At 41.3% G+C, this 23095-nt stretch overlaps 1 protein-coding gene across 1 annotated transcript in view; it reads left to right on the top strand.

The window, feature by feature from the left end:
• Positions 1-21136, top strand: part of IRS1 (insulin receptor substrate 1) — a 64925-nt gene extending 43789 nt beyond the window's left edge. The window contains exon 2 of the mRNA XM_061386702.1: positions 20105-21136. The gene's annotated coding sequence lies outside the window, so the exon portion shown is untranslated. The remainder of the gene's footprint in view (positions 1-20104) is intronic.
• Positions 21137-23095: the final 1959 nt, after the last annotated feature.

The raw sequence follows: 23095 nt of genomic DNA, 5'->3' as shown, positions 1-23095 counted from the left end.
TAGTATCAATATCAATGCTGAAAAGTATTTATGGGTGGCTCTGAGTGATAGATAGGTAGAGGGATTAGGGGAAAGAGCAGGGGGGGAAGTTGGGAGGAGGAGGGGGTAAAGTTGGGAGGAAAGTATGGGAAATGAAGGGACAGAGTGCCCCCAGTAACTGCATTCAGCGTCAGCCAGGGCTTGTGCTACCCAAGTTCAACTTGAGAAGGCTTTTTGGATTATTTTGATTGGTGAAGCCAGTAGTATCTTATACCGTAAATGGGGAACATACACTCAAGCTAGAGAATTGTAAAGGTCACCTTTGTATTTTAGAGTTTTCTATAGACAGATAATTAACACAATGATAGCTCTCTATTTGAGCCCTTCAGATCTGTTCTCGACAACCAGAATAAGGCACATAAACTCAGCTCTGTTTATATGTAAACTGTGTAATATCTTAAAGCTAACGTCATTGTTTGCCCCTTCTCAAAGTACAGCCTGTTTTTGATCTACGTAGGGAATATTTTTGAAAAGTGGATGTCTAAGAATGTAAACAGTTGGGAGGGGAGATGCAGCTGTTTATGATTTACTTTTTCATCTTCTGTTCTTTTGTGGCTTTTTATGTCAGAGGACTTCTCTTTACCTATTCTAGTGTATGGCTTATGGCTCTATAAGTATACTTTTTTTGGTTTTTATTTTGGCTTTCTAAATAAAGGATGGAAGGGACTGAAGGAAAAGTTGTCAGATAAAAATAGCCCCGAGCCCACTAGATCTTGAGCTGCAAGCATTGGGCCAGAAGAGCTACGATCCTAGAGTGAAAAGGGTTTCTATTTTATGGGGCCAGTAAATGTCGGCCTCACTCTTTACCTTAGGGCTCTGTTTGTGTGTGTTTGTCAGAATCTATTAGTCACACCCAGTTATTGCATCTACCACTGTCTAGACTCTCCAGGGAATGAGAGAGTTCATATTTACTGTTTTTCCAGGAGGGCATGAATTAAGGGATGAAGAGGTACTTTTATGATGACAGTCTCTTTTGCAAACTATTTTCCAGAAGTGAAGGCATTTCCGATATCCAGGTGCCTATTATGTGAAATGTTGTTCTAGCTGATTTCATATAGATTTATCAGAATGGCATTTCACTATGTAATTTCTCATTACCCTTTGTAAACACGAAGCTTACTCTTCATTTCCTTTTATAAAAATAACTTTGTATGTTCTAGTGGCCTCTATTTAGATGAGAGGTTTGACAGCACTTCCACCCATTCTTTTTATAGCATTGTCTATACATTCATGATCAAGAGCATGGCTTTGAATCCAAATTGCCTCACTTACTATCTTTGAGATCTGGAGGAATTTACTCATTCTTTTTGAACCTCAGTTTACTTATTTTTAAACAGAGATAGTAGAACAATCTTAGGGTGGCTGTGAGGATTAAATGAAATAATGCATATTAAAACCCCTAATATAGTGCCTGACATGGAGCAAATGCTGGCTATGTTGTTGATGAAGACTCTAAATTACTGTGATGTGTTCATGAGTGTTAGTGGATTTGGTAATTTTATATACCACATCTTTATCCTAGGAATAGTTTGCTTAAATACTTGAGGAGGAAGGAGAAGACAGGAGTTTGTATTATTTGAAATCAGTTATAATTGAGATTAAAATTTCTTAATTTTCTTAGCCATATTTAACTTGTAGCATTAAAAAATTGATTGAGATTTTAATATTATTTAGCAAAAGAGGATATTACTTTTAAAAGGTTAACAAACCCTGACTTTACTCACTGCCAAATGTGAGGCAAATCTCAGAAAACTTAATAACCCATTTCTTCTTAGGCTGAAATTACCCTTAATTAAGTCTTTTGGACATTAGAATATGTGTATGAGTACTTATGATTTTCCTATAGATACTTTTTTAGATAATACAGTTATTGAGTGCCAATTATGTATTAAACACTGATAAGTCAAGCTGAGAGTTGCAGAGAAGAAACCTCAAAAACTATTAGGGAAAAGATATTAGTCAGTCAAATGAAGCTTTTTCACAGTCTTAGGAAATTAAACTTCATGGAATATATGGAATATGGTGTGAACTTATCATGCATAGATGTAGTTTTTCCTTTCAACTAGTAAAGCGTAAAGTGCTTTATACTCACAAAGGACAGTCAATTTTAATAATGGATCAGCTTTTAAATTTTAAGTTGAAAACAACATAGGAAGTGCCTTCATGCTGCTGCTGCTGCTAAGTCACTTCAGTCGTGTCCGACTCTTTGTGACCCCATAGATGGCAGCCCACCAGGCTCCGCCGTCCCTGGGATCCTCCAGGCAAGAACACTGGAGTGGGTTGCCATTTCCTTCTCCAGTGCCTTCATACCCAGTGTTAAAACAGCTGTAACTTGGGAAATACTCCTAATTTGAGACTAGTGCTGTCATATGATAAGTGTAAATGTTGGCGTTTCCATGACAACATTTTTTGAGATATTCCCCTCTGCAGACATGTCTGCAGCATGACCAAGAGCAGAGAGCTTCAGTGTCAGGTGCTTTCCTTCCCCTTTCGTTCCTCTTCTGTCCCCCTCCCATTATGGTTTCTGGTGGCTTCTAGCTACTGGATAGAATGAATGAATTGTTCTGTAATTGGCTCAATTGTCAGAGTCTGTGTCACATGTTATATAGTCACCCTCTCATTTAAGCCTTGCTACAGGCTAGTGACTTAGGTGCTTTTAATGGCATTTTACCAGAAACTCACTGATGCTGTTCGAGGTTGTTCAAGTTCCTGCCTCCCCGACAGGTGGCACTGGGGGCGCTAAAGTCTTCCACAGTGCAGTGTCCACGTGGGTCCAACAGCAGTTTCCCTTCCTGTTGTCTCCCAGAGATCTTGGCAAAATACGTTCTCTGTCCCAAATAGTTGGGGTAACAACTTGTGTGAAAGGCATGGCATGTGAACTGCCATGCCCAGTGGAATTAGCTCTTGGAGGCTATCTCTGGCCACCTCATCATTTTCCTGCTATTTCCTCAAGCCACTAGAAATCTGTGCTTGCCTTGCCTGGGCTTCTGTTCCAGACCAGTAAACTTGTACCTCCTGGTCAGAGCACACGGTCCAGCCCAGGGAATGAAGCTGCCATCTAATAATGAAGGTGTTGCATTCCTGTGAAACTTCATGGATAGGGCAATGGAATCTGATAACTGACTACCTGATAAATCAGACTGATGGCCATATTCTTGACTCAGGGCTGTTTGCCTTTTTGTAGAAATGGGGATCAATTTCCTACTGCCTGTTGACCTGAATGGAAATTATTAGCACACACAGACTATCTTTTTGTGCTTATTTTTCAGTTTTCCCCAAATGCTGATTCCTTTAAGTTATGGTGGCTTTGCCTCGTGCCCTGATACTATACAATGTACTACTTCTGGGTCTTCCTCTGCGCACATCGATTGTTCTAGGGATGAGATTCTAGCACGTGGAATCATCCTTGTTCTTCAGAGAGATTTTGGAGGATGAATTAATACTCACGGGGAAGTTCAGTTCAGTCGGTCATTCGTGTCTGACTCATTGTGACCTCATGAATCGTAGCATGCCAGGCCTCCCTGTCCATCACCAACTCCCGGAGTTTATCCAAACTCCTGTCCATCAAGTCGGTGATGTCATCCAGCCATCTCATCCTCTGTTGTCTCCTTCTCCTCCTGCCCCCAATCCCTCCCAGCATCAGGGTCTTTTTCAATGAGTCAGCTCTTCGCATGAGGTGGCCAAAGTGTTGGAGTTTCAGCTTCAGCATCAGTCCTTCCAATGAACACCCAGGATTGATCTCCTTTAGGATGAACTGGTTGGATCTCCTTGCAGTTCAAGGGACTCTCAAGAGTCTTCTCCAACACCACAGTTCAAAAGCATCAATTCTTCGGCGCTCAGCTTTCTTCACAGTCCAACTCTCACATCCATATATGACCACTGGAAAAACCATAGCCTTGACCAGACGGACCTTTGTGGGCAAAGTAATGTCTCTGCTTTTGAATATGCTATTTAGGTTGGTCATAACTTTCCTTCCAAGGAGTACATGTCTTTTAATTTCATGGCTGCAGTCATCATCTGCAGTGATTTTGGAGCCCCAAAAAGAAAGTCTGACACTGTTTCCACTGTTTCCCATCTATCTGCCATGAAGTGATGGGACCAGATGCCATGATATTAGTTTTCTGAATGTTGACCTTTAAGCCAACTTTTCCACTCTCCACTTTTACTTTCATCAAGAGGCTTTTTAGTTCCTCTTCACTTTCTGCCATAAGGGTGGTGTCATCTGCATATCTGAGGTTATTGATATTTCTCCCGGCAGTCTTGATTCCTGCTTGTGTTTCTTCCAGTCCAGCATTTCTCATGATGTACTCTGCATAGAAGTTAAATAAGCAGGGTGACAATATACAGCCTTGACGTACTCCTTTTCCTATTTGGAACCGGTCTGTTGTTCCATGTCCAGTTCTAACTGTTGCTTCCTGACCTGCATATAGGTTTCTCAAGAGGCAGGTCAGGTGGTCTGGTATTCCTATCTCTTTCAGAATTTTCCACAGTTTATTGTGATCCACACAGTCAAAGGCTTTGGCATAGTCAATAAAGCAGAAATAGATGTTTTTCTGGAACTCTCTTTGCTTTTTCCATGATACAGCGGATGTTGGCAATTTGATCTCTGGTTCCTCTTTTCTAAACCTCTTTTCTAAGCCTTTTTTAAAACCAGCTTGAACATCTGGAAGTTCACGTATTGTTGAAGCCTGGCTTGGAGACTTTTGAGCATTACATTGGTAGTGTATGAGATGAGTGCAATGGTGCGGTAAATTTGAGCATTCTTTGGCATTGCCTTTCTTTGGGATTGGAATGAAAACTGACCTCTTTCCAGTCCTGTGGCCACTGCTGAGTTTTCCAAATTTGCTGGCATATTGAGTGCAGCACTTTCACAGCATCATCTTTCACAATTTGAAATAGCTCAACTGGAATTCCATCACTGCACTAGCTTTGTTCGTGGTGATGCTTTCTAAGGCCCACTTGACTTCACATTCCAGGATGTCTGGCTCTAGGTGAGTGATCACACCATCGTGAATATCTTGGTCTTGAAGCTGTTTTCTGTACAGTTCTGTGTATTCTTGCCACCTCTTTTTAATATCTTCTGCTTCTGTTAGGTCCATACCATTTCTGTCCTTTATCGAGCCCATCTTTGCATGAAATGTTCCCTTGGTATCTTAAATTTTCTTACGGGGAAAGTGGAAGCATATTTTGATTCAGTGTGTAATCCTTGATGGCTCAGTGGTAAAGACTGCACTTGCCAGTGTGGGAGATGTGGATTGGATTCCTACGTCTAGAAGATCTCCTGGAGAAGCAAATGGCAACTCACTCCAGTAGTCTTGCCTAGGAAATCCTGTGGACAGAGGAACCTGGCGGGCTATAGCCCATGGGGTCGCAAAAGAGTCAGATGCAATGTAACGACTTTACCACTATCACCACTCCTTTGCGCCTTGAAGTGTGGTCCTCTGATCAGTGGCCCTGGCATCATCTGGGAGCTTGTTAGGAATGCAGAATCTGGGGCCTGCCCCACTCCAAACCTAGAGATTCAGAATCTGCATTGTTAACCAGATCATCAGGAGACCCTAAGCATGTTAAAGTGAGACAAGCACTGCTTCATTTTCTCTTTGTGATTCATTTTTTCTGTACTCTTCTCTAGTATGCCTTAACAGTGGAGGCCAAAGTCAGCCATGGTACTGCAAAAGCAGAAATATTTTTAGTGAAGTATTCTTCTATCTCAGTTCCTATTCATACCCAAGATGTTAAAAGATTTCAAACTAAATTGCTGTGTAATCTTCAGTTACAATAAATATATAGTCTTCAGGGGCTTTAGAGGAGGTCTTTTTCTGCTCTGTATTGACATCCATCACCTAAAGAAACCCCCTGCTTGTAGCTGAGTGACTGGGCTGCCACGGAGTTTGTTTTGCATGTATATATACAGAATACTATCCTATCTTCTTTTTCTATTTTATTTTTCTAAAGAGTTGGGCTATTGAGTTCAATGACTCATGATTAGAAAGAATGTGGGTGGAGACTCCGTCTTACCTCCGTGCTACTACTAACCAGTTTTGTGAGCTCAGGCAACTCATTTAGTGATCATTTTAACTCTTAACTAACCACACGGTCAAGGTACCACTGTGCTCAATTGTTCAGTTGTGTCTGACTCTTTGCAGTCCTTTGGACTGTAGCCCGCAAGACTCCTCTATCCATGGAATTTTCCAGGCAAGAATACTGGAGTGGGTTGCCATTTCCTCCTCCAAAGTATCTTCCCCATCCAGGGATTGAACTCATGTCCCTTGCATCTCCTACATGGGCAGGTGGTTTCCTTATCTGCTGGGCCATCAGGGAAGTCCCCATAATATCAGCCCTGGGACTGCTTTGACTGTTCTGTTCCTATTAATCCATGAGACCTTTATACAGTGGCTTGATCATGCGGTGGAAGTTGCCTATAGCAATAGGAATGGGGTGTCTAGAACAAAAATTGGGATAATTGTCATCCATATGTATATTTTGCTTAGTCATTGTACCATCCTCCTTACCACTTTGATAGAACTGATAGAACTCTCAGGTGGGAAAAACTTGCTAAGTGGACTTTTTAAAAATTGAGGTATAGTTGATTTATAATGTTGTGTTAGTTTCTGGTGTACAGCAAAGTGATTCATAGATATATTCTTTTTCATATTCTTTTCCATTATGGTTTATTACAGGATATTGAATATAGTTCTCTGTGCTATACAGTGGGACCTTGCTATTGATCTATTTTACATATAGTAGTGTGTATCTGCAAATCCCAAACTCCTAATTTATCTCTCCCCTGCTTTCTCCTTTGGTAACCATGAGTTAGTTTTCTAAGTCTGTGAACTGTTTCTCTTATGTAAATAAGTTCATTTGTATCATATTTTAGATTACACATGTAAGTGATATTGTGTGAGTCACTTTTTGTTGAGTTTTTCTTATATTTCCTGGCTTTGTCTCTGGAACAAGTGCTAATAAACCACTGAATGGCCAAAGGCAGGGGCAGAAGGCCACCGTGGAGAAGGGTCCTAGCTTATTTACTTAAGTGCAGTGGTTCTCAAGTCACTTTCCTATTGACTTTCTCCAGCTAATGCCTGTAGCATGGGAATTAGCAAAGATCTGGGTGTTCCCAGTGCTTGCACCTCTGTTGAAAGACTCTGCAAGGGCTTTTATTTCTACTGGAAGTTCTCTGAGGTTCCAAGAAGACACTATGTGTGTTAAGTCAGTGGCTGTGTTAGGGTCTCTGTTAGGAACTGCTGATGGTTGGGAGTGAGGAGAGCTGAAAGTCGAAAGACAAGTATCTCTGAAGAATCCGTCTTGGTCTGGACCTCAACCTAGTCCCATTCTTCTTTAACTGATTGTTGAGGAAGGAAAGCGTGGAGAAACCAAGTAAACAGGTAGGCCATTGTCCACTGGTGACTTGGTTTTATGGAAAAAATGTAAGGCAATTTTTGAGCAGAATTCAGCAGAGCTCATCATAGAGCTGTTAATTAAGTGTTAATTATAGCCTGTCGCTGGTGGATAGTAATGGTGAAATTGTGTGGTTCGGTTTTATTTTGAAGGCATTTTGTCAGCAGCTCAGACTACAGTCAAGAAAGAATAGAAGCTATTGTTTTCTTTGTGTATCTTAGGACCGTAGCAGCTTCTGGGGCCAGTATTGAAAAGAGGATCTGTTCTTATTACTATCACGAAGTTTTATCAGAAAAAAATCTGTATCTAACTACCTGGAAATCAATTTGTTCTTTCTGCTCATGGTCTAGATTTTAGAATTTTGAACCCTAAATTCTCTTACTGATGATGGTACATGTACCCTGCCCCCTTCTTCCACCTCCTCTGTTATTTTTCTTCAAGTTTAAGTTGAGGGAAAACAGACCTAAAAGTGTCTTCCTGGGAACACATCTTATATTTAGAAATTCCAGTTGCTGTTTCTATCTCAGTCTTGTACTTTGACTATTTTTTTTTTTTGGTAATAAATCATCTTCCAAGGTGGATATTTATTTCATAAAGTGAAAACAACGTGTGGGAAACAGTTTTGTGACTTAGGAGTCGTCCCTGAGAGAGCAAAGTTAGTGGATTTAATTTAAAAGTTGACTAACTCTGGAATAGAGTTGACCTAATCCTTAATTTTTTTCCCCCTCCCAGATATTTGAAGGGCAATGAGCAGGACTAATAGTCACAAGCCACATAAGGAAACTGTCTTCTGCTTCACAATGTCCTTCTCTTGTTATCTAATGGAGTTTCGCAAGTGACTGTGAAAACGAGGTGTTTTCTCCACTTCATTGTACTGTGGAGGCAGAATGAGATCAAATGACTCATCCAAGACCAGACAGAAGGTCCTGGCTCGGCTGGGCAGAGATACAGACCTGGGAGTATTCAGATGCATTTCCTTGTGGGGTTGATCTGTCTCCTGTGGGTCAGAATAAGAGGAGCATCATCACACCGTGATAGTCTTCCCCTAGGTCTGTTGCTTTGGCCTCAACAATCCTGCTAATCTAACGTCTTCAGTCAGCTTTGTTCCCTGCATCCAGAAGATTCCTGTTTTCCTTTGGAGCAGGGACAGAGGCAAACGTGGGGTAGGACTGGTTAATCAGATTAACTAGATGTCTTCTAGGTCATGAGGCTGCAGGACTCAGTAGAGGTAACTTCCCATCGGTGATAAGTTGGGAGGCACCCTCGGGACTCAAGTCATGGTGTGACAGTCAGAAATAAAGCCTGAGAACCAAGAGCACGTCTTCCCTCTGATTCTTCCCTAAAACTGGTGGGGATTCCAGAAACAGCTGATAAGCATGTGTATGTCTTCCTCCATTTCCTCTGCTATAGCAATAACTTCAGAACAGGGTTCCTCAGACTCAGCTCAACTGACATTTGGGGCCAGGTGATTCTTTGCTGTGGGCTTCCCAGGGGACTTAGTGGTAAAGAACCCTCCTGTCAATGCAAGAGATGCAGGTTTGATCCCTGGGTCGGGAGGATCTCCTGGAGAAGGAAATGGCAACTCACTCCAGTGTTCTTGCCTGGAGAATCCCATGGACAGAGGAGCCTGGCAGGCTACAGTCCATAGGATTGCAAAGAGTCGGACACAAGTGAGCAACTAACACTTTTCACTTCTGGTCTCTACTTACTAAATACCAACAGCTTCTCTCTTACTTTAACTCCAACTGTGACAACCAAAAGTGTTTCCAGGCATTGTTAAGTGTCCCTTGAGGGGGGAAATTATCCCTACCCATTCAAATTGAGAATTATTGCTCTAGAGACTTCAGGGAATACATGGAGGCAATGGCAACCCACTCCAGTACTTTTGCCTGGAAAATCCCATGGACGGAGGAGCCTGGAGGGCTGCAGTCCATGGGGTCGCTGAGGGTCGGACACGACTGAGCGACTTCACTTTCACTTTTCACTTTCACACATTGGAGAAGGAAATGGCAACCCACTCCAGTGTTCTTGCCTGGAGAATCCCAGGGACGGGGAAGCCTGGTGGACTGCCATCTATGGGGTCGCACAGAGTCAGACATGACTGAAGCAATTTAGCAGCAGCAGGAGGTCTCAGGCGTGAGAAGTGGGCTTAGCCCCACAAGTACCGTTTAGCTAAAGTCCAGGTGACTTTTGCCTGGTACTCCAGTGGGGCTGGGGATCACCTTCACAGACCCCATTTATTTCCTTTGGGACTGTGATTACCTCAGAGCCCCCAGTAAATATTCTTCATAAGAATTCCTTAAGAGTTGTCACTACATCTTCATTAAGAACTTGGCCCAACTGTCTTCAGAATGCTTCTAGTTCAGCCCTGAACTGGCATGAAGCACTTAATTCAGCATGCTGGTAGGGAATTTTCAGCAAATATCATTTTCCAAGTCAAAAATGACAAGGCTGAGATGTCCGATAATGGAAGAAAAGAGGGAAGAATGGGCACAGTGGGCGGTAAGACTTGAAAGATGAAAGTGGAGGACCAGGAGCTTGGGGTCAGTGCATGAAAGGTCAGCCCCCCTTTTCCACTGGAAGAGCTTTGCCCCCTTATCCGAGACAATAAAGAAGTGTTTGCAGTTGGTTAGAAATATGCATCACTGCTTCAAAGACCTTAGAGATGTGAGTGATGTGTCCATTATCAATTATTCCAGATCATCTTTCTGATGTCTTCCCTTCCTTTTCCAGCTGCCAACAATTAGACATGTGCATCTGGCAGCAATTTCAGTTTTTCGTCAAGTTCCTCAAGCAGCATTGACCTCACTCTCCTGTTCAGTTGAGAGATTGGGGGAAAGAATTCGGAAACAACAAGCACTCAGTCCCTTCCCCAACAATTAGAAACATGCTTTAGCACCTGGAGAGAGTGCCTAAGAGTCCCAGTGACCATCCATTCAAGCCTATTCATGAGAACTCTTTGTAAATTCTTTCATGCATAAGTCTTTTCGTTAGCTGACTTAGATAGGGTGGGGATCTTCAAGCTTCTAATTTCTTCCTGGCAAGCAGCAGAAGTGGCCTTTCTGTGACATTTCTGTAGATGGCATCCATTGAAGAGCTGCTCAAAGACCTGGTGATGCTGTTTATCCCAGTGTTCAACTGGAGCTGTTCCCTTTGTATTCAGTAGGTAAGCAGGTCTTTGTCTTGTCTGAAGACAAGACTTTTTGTCTAAAGATCAAGGACTTCATCTCACAAGGTCCTATTTTTAGCATTTTACTGCTACAACTTTTACTACTTTTATGTTTTGTTCTGGCCTTTCCCCCATACCCACCTCCTCTCTGAAGTAACTTTTCTCTCTTCCCAAGACACCTCCTAATCTTGACTTCAGGTTCGGTTCTTGGCCGCCATCTTGTCTGTGGCTTCCCTGTTGCTTCCTTCTCCCACCAGGACATTTTTGTCTGCCATGTATTCGGGTTATCAGAAGGGGATAGGAGATCCAAGGATTTCTAGTTCTTCATGAGAATAGTACCAGTAAGAGTTAATGTCTGAGGGCTTATTATGTGCAAGGCACAATGATGAGAACTTTTCATGTGTTATCTCGCTGAACCTCAAGAGATGACCCTATAGAATGGGCACTGTTAGCCTATGTTATGGGTGACAGCACAGAGGTTTACAGGAGTTTGTAACTTGCCCAAAATTACGGAGGGAAGAGAAGCAGGAGAAGAGAGAATGTACATTCTTAGTTCTTTTTTTCTTTTTTAAGTTTAACTTGGACATAAGTCCTGAGTTAAAATTGATCAGTCTAAAAACATGCAACAACCGTGTAATGGCTCTATCTTCATTCTCAAAATAACCTTTGTGGGTGGAGTGTCCTAAACTACATTTTAGAAGGCAAGATTGCTTACAGGTTATTTGCGTATCACTCAGGTAGTGGCAACTCAAGGGAAAGAGTTGGTTTCAGAGAGTGTTCTTTCATTATTTAGGCTGCTTAAGGAAAAAAAAGAAAAACAGCTCACTTAACTACATGGTGCAGTAGTGAAGAATCTGCCTGCCAATGTAGGAGATGCAGGAGCGATGAGTTCCGTCCCTATGTTGGGAAGATCCCCTGGAGAAGGAAATGCAACCCACTCCAGTATTCTTGCCTGGGAAATCCTATGGGCAGAGGGATCTGGTGGGCTCCAGTCCCTGGGGTCACAGAGAGTCAGACATGACTGAGTAACTGAGCATGTACACGCATATTTAACTGCCAAAAATCCCAGATGAATTCTTCCCAACACTTCCCCTTGATATACTCAAAGCAAAAAGAAGGAAGACAAAGGCTAAATCCTTTTTATTTGTGATTTAGAATGATGTGTTTCAGGAGATGTTAATCAGATGCGTGTAGTAGGGAAAGTCCTCTACTGAGTTTGACCTTCGTAGGACCAGCTGGCAATGGCCCTGCTCTCTGTTAGGCCAGTTTAATGACCAAAACACCTACAGGAGGGGGATCAGGGCCACATGGCTGTGGTACCTCGTGGTTCCTTTGAAAGATGCTTGTACAATTCAGTACATTTTTCTTGCATTACCAAGTTCTTCCATAAAGTCAACCACAACCCATATTATCGGGGACTCCGACTAAAACTTGTGGTGAGTAGGAAATAGATTAAACACAGGTTTTCCCTTTTCTCTGGCTGCCAAAAGTGATGTCAGTGGCGTTAATGATCCTTGCCTCAGCCCTCTGCAGACCTACGGCCGTCTGTGCGAATACTTGTTCTACACTCTTGTTCCTGGGCTGTTACAAAAATGCTGATGATGGCTGATAATGAACAACTGAGCAGCCAGACAGTTACTCGAAGGTACACTCAGGCGCTTGCTTTCTTTCAGTTTACGAGAAGACTCTAGGGAGTGGGCAAAGACTGTGACGTCTATTTAGTGTTTAACAGCAAAAAATAAAGGCAAGGGGATGAGGTTCACCCGCTTTCCTTTTGCCTAATTAATAGAAATGGTTTTGCAAACACTTTTTACTCTCTCTACACCACATTGTAAATGAAGTGATTGTCATTTAAGTCTACAGATTTGTATCAGAGCCAAATAAAAGCTATGTCCCATACTTCTGAACATGACACAGACAAACAAAACTGGTATGAAATTTCAGTATAAACCTCAGAGGTGCAATTGTAATTCCTGTTGGGGAGAATATACTGCAGAAAGCGCTCCCATGAAAGCGGAAGAAAGCAACTTTTATGACCTTCTTCCTCAGGTAGGGAAGATGAGATCATATTATTTTCATGTCTTCAAGTAACAGGTTTATTTTAGTTGAGCTCTTTGAAAATGAAAACTTCCTGTCCCCCAGCACACGTGATCTGACTTGAAATGTTAGAGGGATTGTTTCTCTGACTTCCTCTGCCTTGATTTTCTCGTACTACTACATGGGGATAGATTAGAATTTTGGCAGAAGAGAGATTTGAGGCATTTCGGTTCACATTTAGTGGGGGAGACTATTAGGGTGTTGACACCCCCTTTGCTTTATGTTTTAATTACCTTTGGCTTTATCAGCATGCTCCATCTTTAAGAAAAATATGGGTAGTAACTGAAGTGATTAGTCTTTGGCTTCAGAGATTTCTGAATATTTATTCAGATTTCCTTAGTAGATCATTGATGGAATACTTTTCATGGTTGAGGACCATATGTTGTCATTGTTTAAACCGGCTTCTCCATAAGTCCCTAGCCTTCTTAAAAGGTTTCCAGCGCCTTCCATCTTCTGCCCCTTTGTTGCTGGGGAAGGAGAAATCCAGCATCACCCGGTCCAGCCTCACCTGGCTGGACCACAGCGGGAGCCCACAGGTGCGATGGGCAGGGTCTTGGTCCCTCCCTCTCTTCTTTCCTGTGCATAATACGTGTGCCTGTCTTCATTGGTGGTCTCCTGAAGTCACCAGCCCTGCCAGAAGGTCTTTCCCTGGGACAAAAGGGAAGCTGGAGTGAGATGGCCTCTCACATGTTGGCAGCTCTCCCTGAATTTCTTTCCTTGGCAACTCTGCGCCATGGAAGGGCTGGCCAGCAACCGTGTTATTTTCACCAGCCCTCCCCCATGTGACTCGCACTGGGCAAAACTGCTATTTAAGCAGCTCCATTAAAGCACTGGCTTGGCCGGTCGGTTACCCTTTGCCATTTAAGACCATGAAACCAAGTCTTTCCAGCTCACTTCTGGCCTATTTTGAAAGAGGTTGGTTGCCTTTCTTTAGCTAAAATGACTGTCTCCTTTCAACATAAAGTAGCAAATACCTTGGGTCTTACTTCCGACTTGACTTCTTGAGTTCAATCCTCACTTGATTTTTTTTTCCTTCTTTTTGGTGATGATGGTCTGAAGGCTTTAAAAGAGAATGTTTTTTCACTACTTAGATCTGTCTTTTCCCAAAGTCTCAGGTTGCCTGTACACTTCAGTAGTACCTTGTGAAAAGCAGAGAGACAGTCCCCCTGGCCCACACTTGAAGCTGTCTGGATTTAATTCTCTGTTCCTTGGGTAGCTGGGCTGGTAACTCTGCTTCCGCCTTAGATGCTACCGTCAAGTGCGCTTGGTACAAGCCAAACTCTGAGCCAGGAAATTCTTTGCATAAGGACTTTCACCCAGTCCATCAGACAGATCCCTGCTCTTGCTTATCCATCTGAGACTGCATGGTACACTTCGGGGACTATAAATGTATTTGATACTGATGATTTAAAAAAGAATTACTGGGCCTGTTTTTCAGGTTTCAGGTACACTTAAAAACAGTAATTTTGCAGTGTTTTCTAAGGTGTTCTATTATACGGAAGTGTTCTAGAAGGCTCGGTCAGCTTTAAATTGGCCATGTGTTGTTCAGTTGTGTCCAACTCTGTGACCCCATGTGACCCCATGGAAGCATGCCAGGCTTCCCTGCCCTTTACCATCTCCTGGAGTTTGCTCTAACTCATGTCCAGTGAGTCATGAAACCAGCTCATCCTCTGTCGCTCCCTTGTCCTTCTGGCCTCAAACTTTCCCAGTATCAGGGTCTTTTCCAATGAGTTGGCTTTTTTGCATCAGGTGGCCAAAGTATTGGAGCTTCAGCTTCAGTTCTTCCAATGAATATTCAGGGTTGGTTTCCTTTAGAGTTGACTGGTTTGATCTGTTTGCTGTCCACGGGACTCTCGAGAGTCTTCTCTAGCACCACACTTCAAAAGCATCAATTCTTTGGTGCTCAGCCTTCTTTATGGTCCAACTCTCATATCCATACGTGACTGTGAATTAATTGCATTAGCATCAGTGGGGTAGCCAAAGAAATAAACTGTGGTCATGGTTAGTGGTACACAGTTGAATATAACTGTGTGAAAAAGAAATGAACAAATCTGGGAAGACAGGATAAAGAGAGATATCACTGGTGCCGTGTTCAGCATCCTGCAAGGTACAGAGCTCCCCACCAACCTCTCTGCTCTCACATCCCTTCCACCTTCTTTCTTTTTCTAATCCCAATCAAAGGTAATCTTCTCTGAAAGGAGTTCCCCTATGCCCCCACCAGTTTTTCTAAATGCTTTGCATGTGCCATTTCCTTAAGGACTTAGGCATTTGGAAAACAAACCCAAGAAGCCAGAGGGTTTTTGGTTTTTTTTTTTTTCCTGCTTTTAAATCATCATACTTCTCCCCATACACAATGAATTGGGAGGATGGGAAAGGGGTTAAAATACCAAGAAGGTTTAAAAAGTTGGTTAACATTTTATCTTATCACAGATTTTTCAGAATGGGAAAGATCTAAATATTAAATCTATTAAAGCACTATCTTCCTCGCTACTTAAACATCTTTGACATTAGATATAGAATATTAAAAGTTCAAAATTTTTAAGTAAATAGTAAAATCAGAACCATAGCTAAATAGTAGTTTTCCTTAGGTGACAGGAATTATAATGATTATAATGAATTATGTTTATTCCTTCCTTACATTTACTGTCTCTTATAAATTTTCTTTATTATGCTGAAGGTTTTTTTGTTTTCAGTCACAGCTGTTTATGTTAAGCGAAAGAGAAATATGCTGTTTGACACATTTCTTCAAGTGGAGGAATTTATTTATATGAATTTTTCTAGTTGAGTCTACAGTGTAAGATCTCAAACAATGATCTCCATTGAAGAAAAGTCATTACTATAGTCTTTTTTTTTTTTTTCCCAGCCATAGTTGGATGAAGAAGAGTTTCTTTCTGGCTACATTTTAGTGCATGACAACAGCCAAGCAACTTACAATATTTTTACTTCTGTTTTCTTAGTAAAGTAGAAAGTGGTGTTCTAACCAGGTATTTCAACTATGTTGCACTTAATAAGTTGGCAGGAAGTTTCAAGGTGTTTAAATACAAGATAAAAACTTTTAGACAGTGGGTTTGACTAAAAATGTATTGCTGAAAAGGAGCAGATCCTTCTTTTGTGCTTATATCATAACTGTATGCTGTTTCAGCTGCTCACCCAGTGGAGACTAATCAGTAGGCTGAGACAGTGTGAAAGGAAGCAGAAGCTTTATTTGTTTTTCAGCTCTAGCCAGCAGAGTTTAAGTGGGTCGAGTCCAGGAGATGTAAATTCCTACTGGATACAATAATGCAATAATCCATAGGTCTCAAGTAGCATAGTCAAGTGTTGACTTATTTGATAATGCTTTAAAAATTGCATTTTTCATTACTGGCAACGGGATTAGGCGGATTTTATCCTGTGAGAAGACACATGCGGACCATAGATGCTGATGTGGTGATGAAATTTTTGTCAAAATGTAATTTCCTGCTACTAAATCTTGTGCCAGGTGCATCGTATTTCTGGGTTCAAAAGTTATTCCCCAGTGATGTAACTCGAGAGAATAGATCACAGGAACATCACCATTTGATATTTACACAGTTCTTCTCCAAGGATATGTTTTGCTTTTTCTTGTTTCCAGTTTATGAGTGCTACAAATGAATTTTTGTAAAACATCCTAGCAATGTTTGCCTTGTGTGGTTGATTGGGAGTCTTGAAATTGTGTATATAAAGTGCATTAAACACACATTACCCATGTCTTCTTTTTCAGTATGTATTACAGTCTTTACCATTGTATTTGTGGCACTCAACAGATGTTTATTGCATTTAATGACTGTGGGAGCTTAGAATGGATGGGTATATTTCCAAGTTGCAAAAATGTATGAATATACATTCATAGATGTGTATTTTTGTCGTTTAGTCACTATATCATGCCATGCATGCAAATAAATTTGCATGGTTGCCCTTCTTCAAGTGGGTTGCTTTATTCAAGCTCAGCCCTTATGGATTGCAAGTAGTGGTAGGCATATAGACAGATAAACTGAAGTCCCATGAGGCATCTGCTAAGGTCTGTCTGTAAAGTTAGGACAGTTCCTTTCCAACAAAACTCTACAGTGATGTTTTTGGAACTTTAGTTTTGGAGTTCTTTGGCCTTAGATAATACCTCACTGGGAACCATTACCCAGCTTAATCAGCTCTTTTATTCACCATATTTGGGTCTCAAAGCTTTTTGCCTGTCTCCAAAGATCAGATGTGCCCTCCAAGGGCCAAACTGGCTGCTATAGAGACCATTCAAAAGGGTATGCCCAAAGCTGAGAAGGCAGTTGCAAGAAAGAAAGAAAGGGGACTTGAAGAAGGCATTCCAAAAATGCTTTGAACAATGCTGCATGCTTGGAATAAGTATGCAGATCTGAGGTGGCTGTGCGCAAGAGTCCTCACTGAGGATCTTTGTGAAAAATCTGTCTTGTTTACTCAGTAGCTAAACTTTATGTACGGACACACACACACCCTTGCACAAAAATAAACTGGGCAAACGTCAGACTGTCCCTTTAAATTTTCCTCTCTTGCTTATCAATAGCTTCTGCTCCTGTCCCCTCCACGTCAGCCTTACCTACCGCTTTCTCACTTATTCCTAGACCAGCTGGCACTGGTAGGTTGCATTAGTGACTGAGGCCTGTGTTGATCAGGATTTATGATGAGGGCTTTGAAAAGTAGTATGCCGAAATTTTTTGGAGGGGACGGTATATGATGGAATTGATATATCCTTTGATTTCCTGCCCTTTGACTATACTACTTGTGGAAAATTACCAGGATGGTTTCAAGGGTGCAAGGGTATGTGTGTGTGGTCCACAGCAATAGATTTCAGCCTCCAGGGACTATATATTTTTCTTTTCCTCTCCTCAAAGGGGCCCCAATTTCCACCCTTGTGCATCCATGCAGGTTGGCACGTGTGATGACACCGCTGGTTATAGTCTGTTCCTGTGCTAAGCTGTTCATTCAGCTCTTCTGGATAAGAGCCAGATGTAAAATCAAAAGCATACCCTTGACTTTTTAAATTGGCAGCATGTTTGTCTCAAGCCTTTTAATAAAACATGGCCTTATTTTAGGATGTATGAAACTGTGTTAAGCTGTACATAGATATCCTGGTAGGAACATTTTGATAGATTGCAATATAGGTTCAGAAGAAACTTGAAAGTAAGTAAGATCTCTGGGGTTTTAGAAAGGCTAGGTTAGTGTTTCACTTGTAGCAACCACATGAAGTAAATCCTGTCTCTTTGATAATAAAAGAGATAAGCCTAGTGTGGTTTTTTGTTTGTTTGTTTTTACCTTGATGTCTCCATGTCAAGTCTTTATTTGTAAGTAGAAACATAGACATTATCTGTTATTTAGGGCTGAAGTTAATACTGTGAAATGAACAGAAATCTCTTAGTAAAACTTGAATCCTTATCTGGTAAATTTCAGCTTACCTGAAAGCGGTTTTGTAGACGATCAATGCTGGTGGGTCCCAGCCATACTCTCCTGCAAAGAGGAGAGCGAGAGGCAGAGGGGAAAAAAAAAAATTTGTATTGGTCAACATTTACCTTGTGTGGACTTTCAGGTCTGCTGCCGCCCTTGCCATGGACATGGATCATTACTGCTGTGTGCTGATCATATCACAAAGCACGTCCTTGTGGTCCCTTCACTTATTTAAAGATGTCTTGGTCTCTCATTCACGGTGCCTCACCACCTACACAACCCGCGTTTGTAGACGTCTCTCCTCTTTCCCCTTTGCAGATACCCTGTGTTCTGACAAAACTACCTTCCTCACTTGGCCTAACCAGGGCTGTGTGCTCATCCCCCCTGGGCTTATTTTGTCCTGTGCCCTCCGTGGGAAGCGTGCCTTGTCCCTTTCATTCCTTCCACTCATATTTAGTGAGTTCCTGCTCTGTGCCAGCACTGAAACACCATTTCCACATCTCCAGACTCTTCCATGGCTTCCAAACCAAGCCAAGTGTGTCAGTGAGGTGCTTCCTTTACGCTCCCAGCTAGAAATATTCTTCTCTCCTCTGTACATCCAGGGCAGGAGGCCCTAATCCCTGGACCATGGACTGTTACTGGTCTGTAGGCCATTAGGAACTGAAACACACATCAGGCAGTGACTGATGGATGAGTGAGACAGGGAAGCTTAATCTGTATTTACAGCTGCTCCCCGTTGCTGGCATTACCGCCTGAGCTCTGCCTCCCATCAGATCAGTGGCAGCATTAAATCCTCATAGGAGTGTGAACCCTACTGTGAACTGTGCATGCAAGGGATCTAGGTTGCATGCTCCTTATGAGAATCACTTCAAAACCATCCTTTCTCTGCAGCCTTGGAAAAAATTGTTTTCCATGAAACTGGTCTCTGATGCCAAAAAGATTGGGGACCACTGATAAACAGCTTTTTGCCTATTGTACCTTTTGTGGAATTCACCCTGTTTCAACTTTGCATTCTCTATTTGTGAATGAAGCTTACCTTCCTTGCTAGAATTTCTGGAAAGCAGAGCCTATAGCAGAATTCACCATTGTAGCCTCGGTAGTACTTAACGCAACCATTTACTTATTTGACAGGTATTTATTGATTAGCTCTGCTGTGCCTCCTCCTTCTCAGGACATCCTATAAATATTGATGTTTCTATAGATACCTTTTGGATGCGTGAAAAATAAGGCTCTCAGAAGGACTATCTAATGTTAAGATTGAGAGTGAATGAGACTTTATAAGTTTGAGAAGGGGTCTACTCCTAAGGGGAATGGGTAACACTCATTGTGATCTGACTTTTAAACTGCGTAGAAGAAATATTGTGTTTCTGCCAGAATAACTTATCTCTGTTAGACCTAAATTAGAACCCCCTTTTTAAATTTAATGATTAACTAGGTCTCTTTTGCTTAGACATTCTTTTGCATCTAGAATTTTCCTATCAACCAATGTCAACTTAAAAACCGATTTCAGATTTTATAATGGGAAAACCCTGCAACTTCAAATTCTAAAATCTCCATTTGACTTTTAATCAAAAGAAGATTAAACATAGCCTGATGGTAACCTGCTTACCATATTTTGTAGTTGTTTTACACAAAAGCTTCAGTGGACGTTTTTATTTTGATCATAAGAACATCAAAGTGTTCTGTGTTTTTGTGTTGCTAAACCTCTGAAATCTCCAAACCACATCGATTGGTTTGCTGACTTAATATTGACTATTGTGACTTTGTGATTGCTTTAGACTCTTGCATTTTAAAAGAAAAAAAGAAGTTAAATACAGTTTGTTTATTTTTCTGAAGTACTCAGTACTGCCTGTGCCTGTAACTTCAGTTTATCCCATGCTGTCCCGCTGTCCCTTTTTAAAGAAAAACGCTAAAGAAGTGATTGAACGTGTGTTTTGAGATGCTGATGATGACGGATTCTTTCATTTTTCTTTTCAGAATGAAGACCTAAATGACCTCAGCAAATCCTCCTTTAACTCATGGGTACCCAGACTCTAAATATTTCATGATTCACAACCAGGACCTCACATCTTCCTCCTCAGTAGATGGTACGATGCACCCATTTCAGTTTGTTTACTTTACACAATCCTCAGGAGTTTGTTGACTGAACTGCACGTTCTATATCGTGCCAAGAAAAAAGCACTGTGACACCAGAACAATGAGTCTGCATAAACTTCATCTTCAACCTTAAGGACTTAGCTGGCCACATGAGCTGATGGGCCACCGTGCCACAAGAGAATGAGTTTACGCTCATTGCATTTACAAGACACATTTCATCTGCTGCTGAAACCGTGTACGACAGAGCATCATTGTAAATTATTTCCTATGGAACTGTTGCGTTGGGTGGAGAGAGTATTAAATATTTAACATAGGTTTTTGATTTATATGTGTAATTTTTTTAATTAAAATGTAACTTTTCTTACAGCACATCTTTTTTGGGGGGGATGTGGAACTGAGGTATACAATGTTCTATTGGAAAGAGTGGAGCAAATGCTTAAAACAAGGCTAACAAGAGTAGAATAGGGTACAATCCTTGTTTTAAGATTGTAATTCAGAAAAGTAATATAATAAGAATCATAGTGCCATAGATTTTGGTTCTCAATTGTATAGTTCTATTTGCTGATACTATCTCTTGTAATATAGCCTTGATGTTGAGCTGAGATCCTTACAAGAATTGATCTTAATTTTGTATTTTTTTTTTTTTTTTGTAAGGCAATAGGCCATGTTAATGAAACTGAAGAAGGATATATTCTGCTGGGTATTTTCAAGTGTCAGCTTAAAATTGGCAATTGAATGGAAGCAAAATTACAAGAAAAGGCAATCAGTGTCTTCCTTTGTATATACTGTAAAGAGGAGGAGACATGGGTGATCCCTTTGAATCAAAAGCTCTCTTCGGAATGAATAATGTGGGTGTTTGTAAATTCTGGAAATTTCTTTCTATTCATAATAAACTAGAGACTGTTGATCTTTTCTTCTCCCCCTTCCCCCACTTCCTGTTCCATTGCTACCAAATTTTTTTTTCCTGTTGCACACGTTAGGATCTTTCATTTCCTGCATTGTCTCAAAAAAGATGTAAGACAAGTGAGTACTTATCTTTCATTTCTAACCAGGAATTAAAATTCCAGAACGTGTCTTTTACAATGACCAGGGCTACATTGTCACTTTTCCTTAAGACTCTTATCTCATGTTTTCTGAGAACGTCCAGTGTAACATTATTTAACCAAATGTAATTTGGTCCATTCACCCTGGTGGCTACTGGCCTGTGTGTGATTAGTTAATAAAACCCAGGGTGCAGAGAGCACATCAAAGCATAATGACCTGCTAGGGAAACATCTAGCCAGCAGTGAAAATGTTAATCCTTTTCTTGTTTGGAAAGTACACACATCTTGGAATTTTTCCTCATGAAAGAGAAATGGCAATGAACATACTAAAAGAAATTGCCTACAGAGTTTTGAATCTTTTGATCAGGAAACTTCCTAAAAGTTCAGTGAATTAAGTCTAGTATCAGGCTCCCCTGGAGTCCGTGTGAATGCTCTATCAGGAATCCCCAGCCCTGCTGTTGAGAAGAGCAAGATTTTCTTTCACTGAAGGGTTGAGCTCCCTGGTTGGGGGAGGGGTTGCCAGGAAGGGGCCAGGGTTGGGGGCCATCGCAGTGGCTGCTCATCAACGGGTCAGGGACCCCCACCCCCACCCCTCACTCTACTCAAAAGGGAGTAGGGATCAGTGGACCCCTTCACCTGCTGAGGCCCGTGTTACTGTTAATTCAGCCGGATGACATGTACCTCACAGACTCTTGTACAGTGTTCACCATTGCAGATTCTAAGCATTTGCATGCTCATCAATTTCTAAGATAAATACGTCTGTAGTCATAAGAACCCATTGTTTTCAAGGAACTTGCTGAATGACATCATTTCCTATTAGGAGACAACACCACTGATTTTTAAAATCTGATATGAAACGGTTTTGTTTTTGTACCCTTTCATGAAAAAGACTTTCTTAGTCAAGCTCTTATTTTTCAAGTATTGTGACTCATACTCTCGCTTGTGTAGGAAGGAAGCAAGCTGTCCCACTCTCTTCCCTTGAGGACATAAGTAGTCAAGGACAGATATCAGTGAACAAAGTCAGCCCCACCCACTTTCCTATAAAGGTGGTTATTTCTCAAGGAACCTAAACTTTGAATATGTATTACCAAGGTACCTCTTTATGTGGGATTATTAACATATTTTGGGTGCGAACAAGAAATGAACCAGACAGGAAAAACATCTCTTGGTTTCTGTTCCTCTCATCTGTTTTGTTGAGTCATGTAGTATAAAGGTAAGACACTCCTATTTAAACTGTTTCTAGTGGTCTCTGAGCTGGGTTTGCTGGTAGTACCAAACTTCACCCGTTTAAAACTGGAAGTTGCTGGTATTTAAGGAAAAAACTTATGCTCTGTCTCCCTGAGGGGTTGACCTTCAGCTGCTAAGTCCTTGTATTCAGTTCTTATTTGGGAGACTTGGCTTTTATCCGTTTCAAAGTATTTGTCAGCCAGCCAAGGGCTTACATTAATGAGACTTCTAGTGGCCTCTGGTTAACCTATAAGTTAGTGGCTTTTTCTTCATGAGACCAACCTTTCACAGTGTTCGTTCTTAGAGACTTTAGGCAGAGTTTTAAAATTCTCCTTTGTAGAAAGAACAAATATGTTCCATGACTTTGATGATATCTTTATCCTGGGGGGACAAAAAAGGTTCTAGAACCAGCTAAAAGTGAAGAGAATCCATTAATGATCAACCACCTGAGTCAATAATGACAATTCAGTACTGATGTTACATTTGTGGCTATTTCTTGCTAACTTTCAAAGGTCAGGGACTCTCTTGACGAACTGACATTGACTGCAAAAACTGAATTTTCCAAAAATCATCTAACCAAAAGTAGAGATTTTTAACTTTT

The sequence above is a fragment of the Bos javanicus genome, chromosome 2 (assembly GCF_032452875.1).
Source record: "Bos javanicus breed banteng chromosome 2, ARS-OSU_banteng_1.0, whole genome shotgun sequence".
NCBI classification, from domain to species: domain Eukaryota; kingdom Metazoa; phylum Chordata; class Mammalia; order Artiodactyla; family Bovidae; genus Bos; species Bos javanicus.
This window is presented reverse-complemented; position numbering and strand designations above follow the sequence as displayed.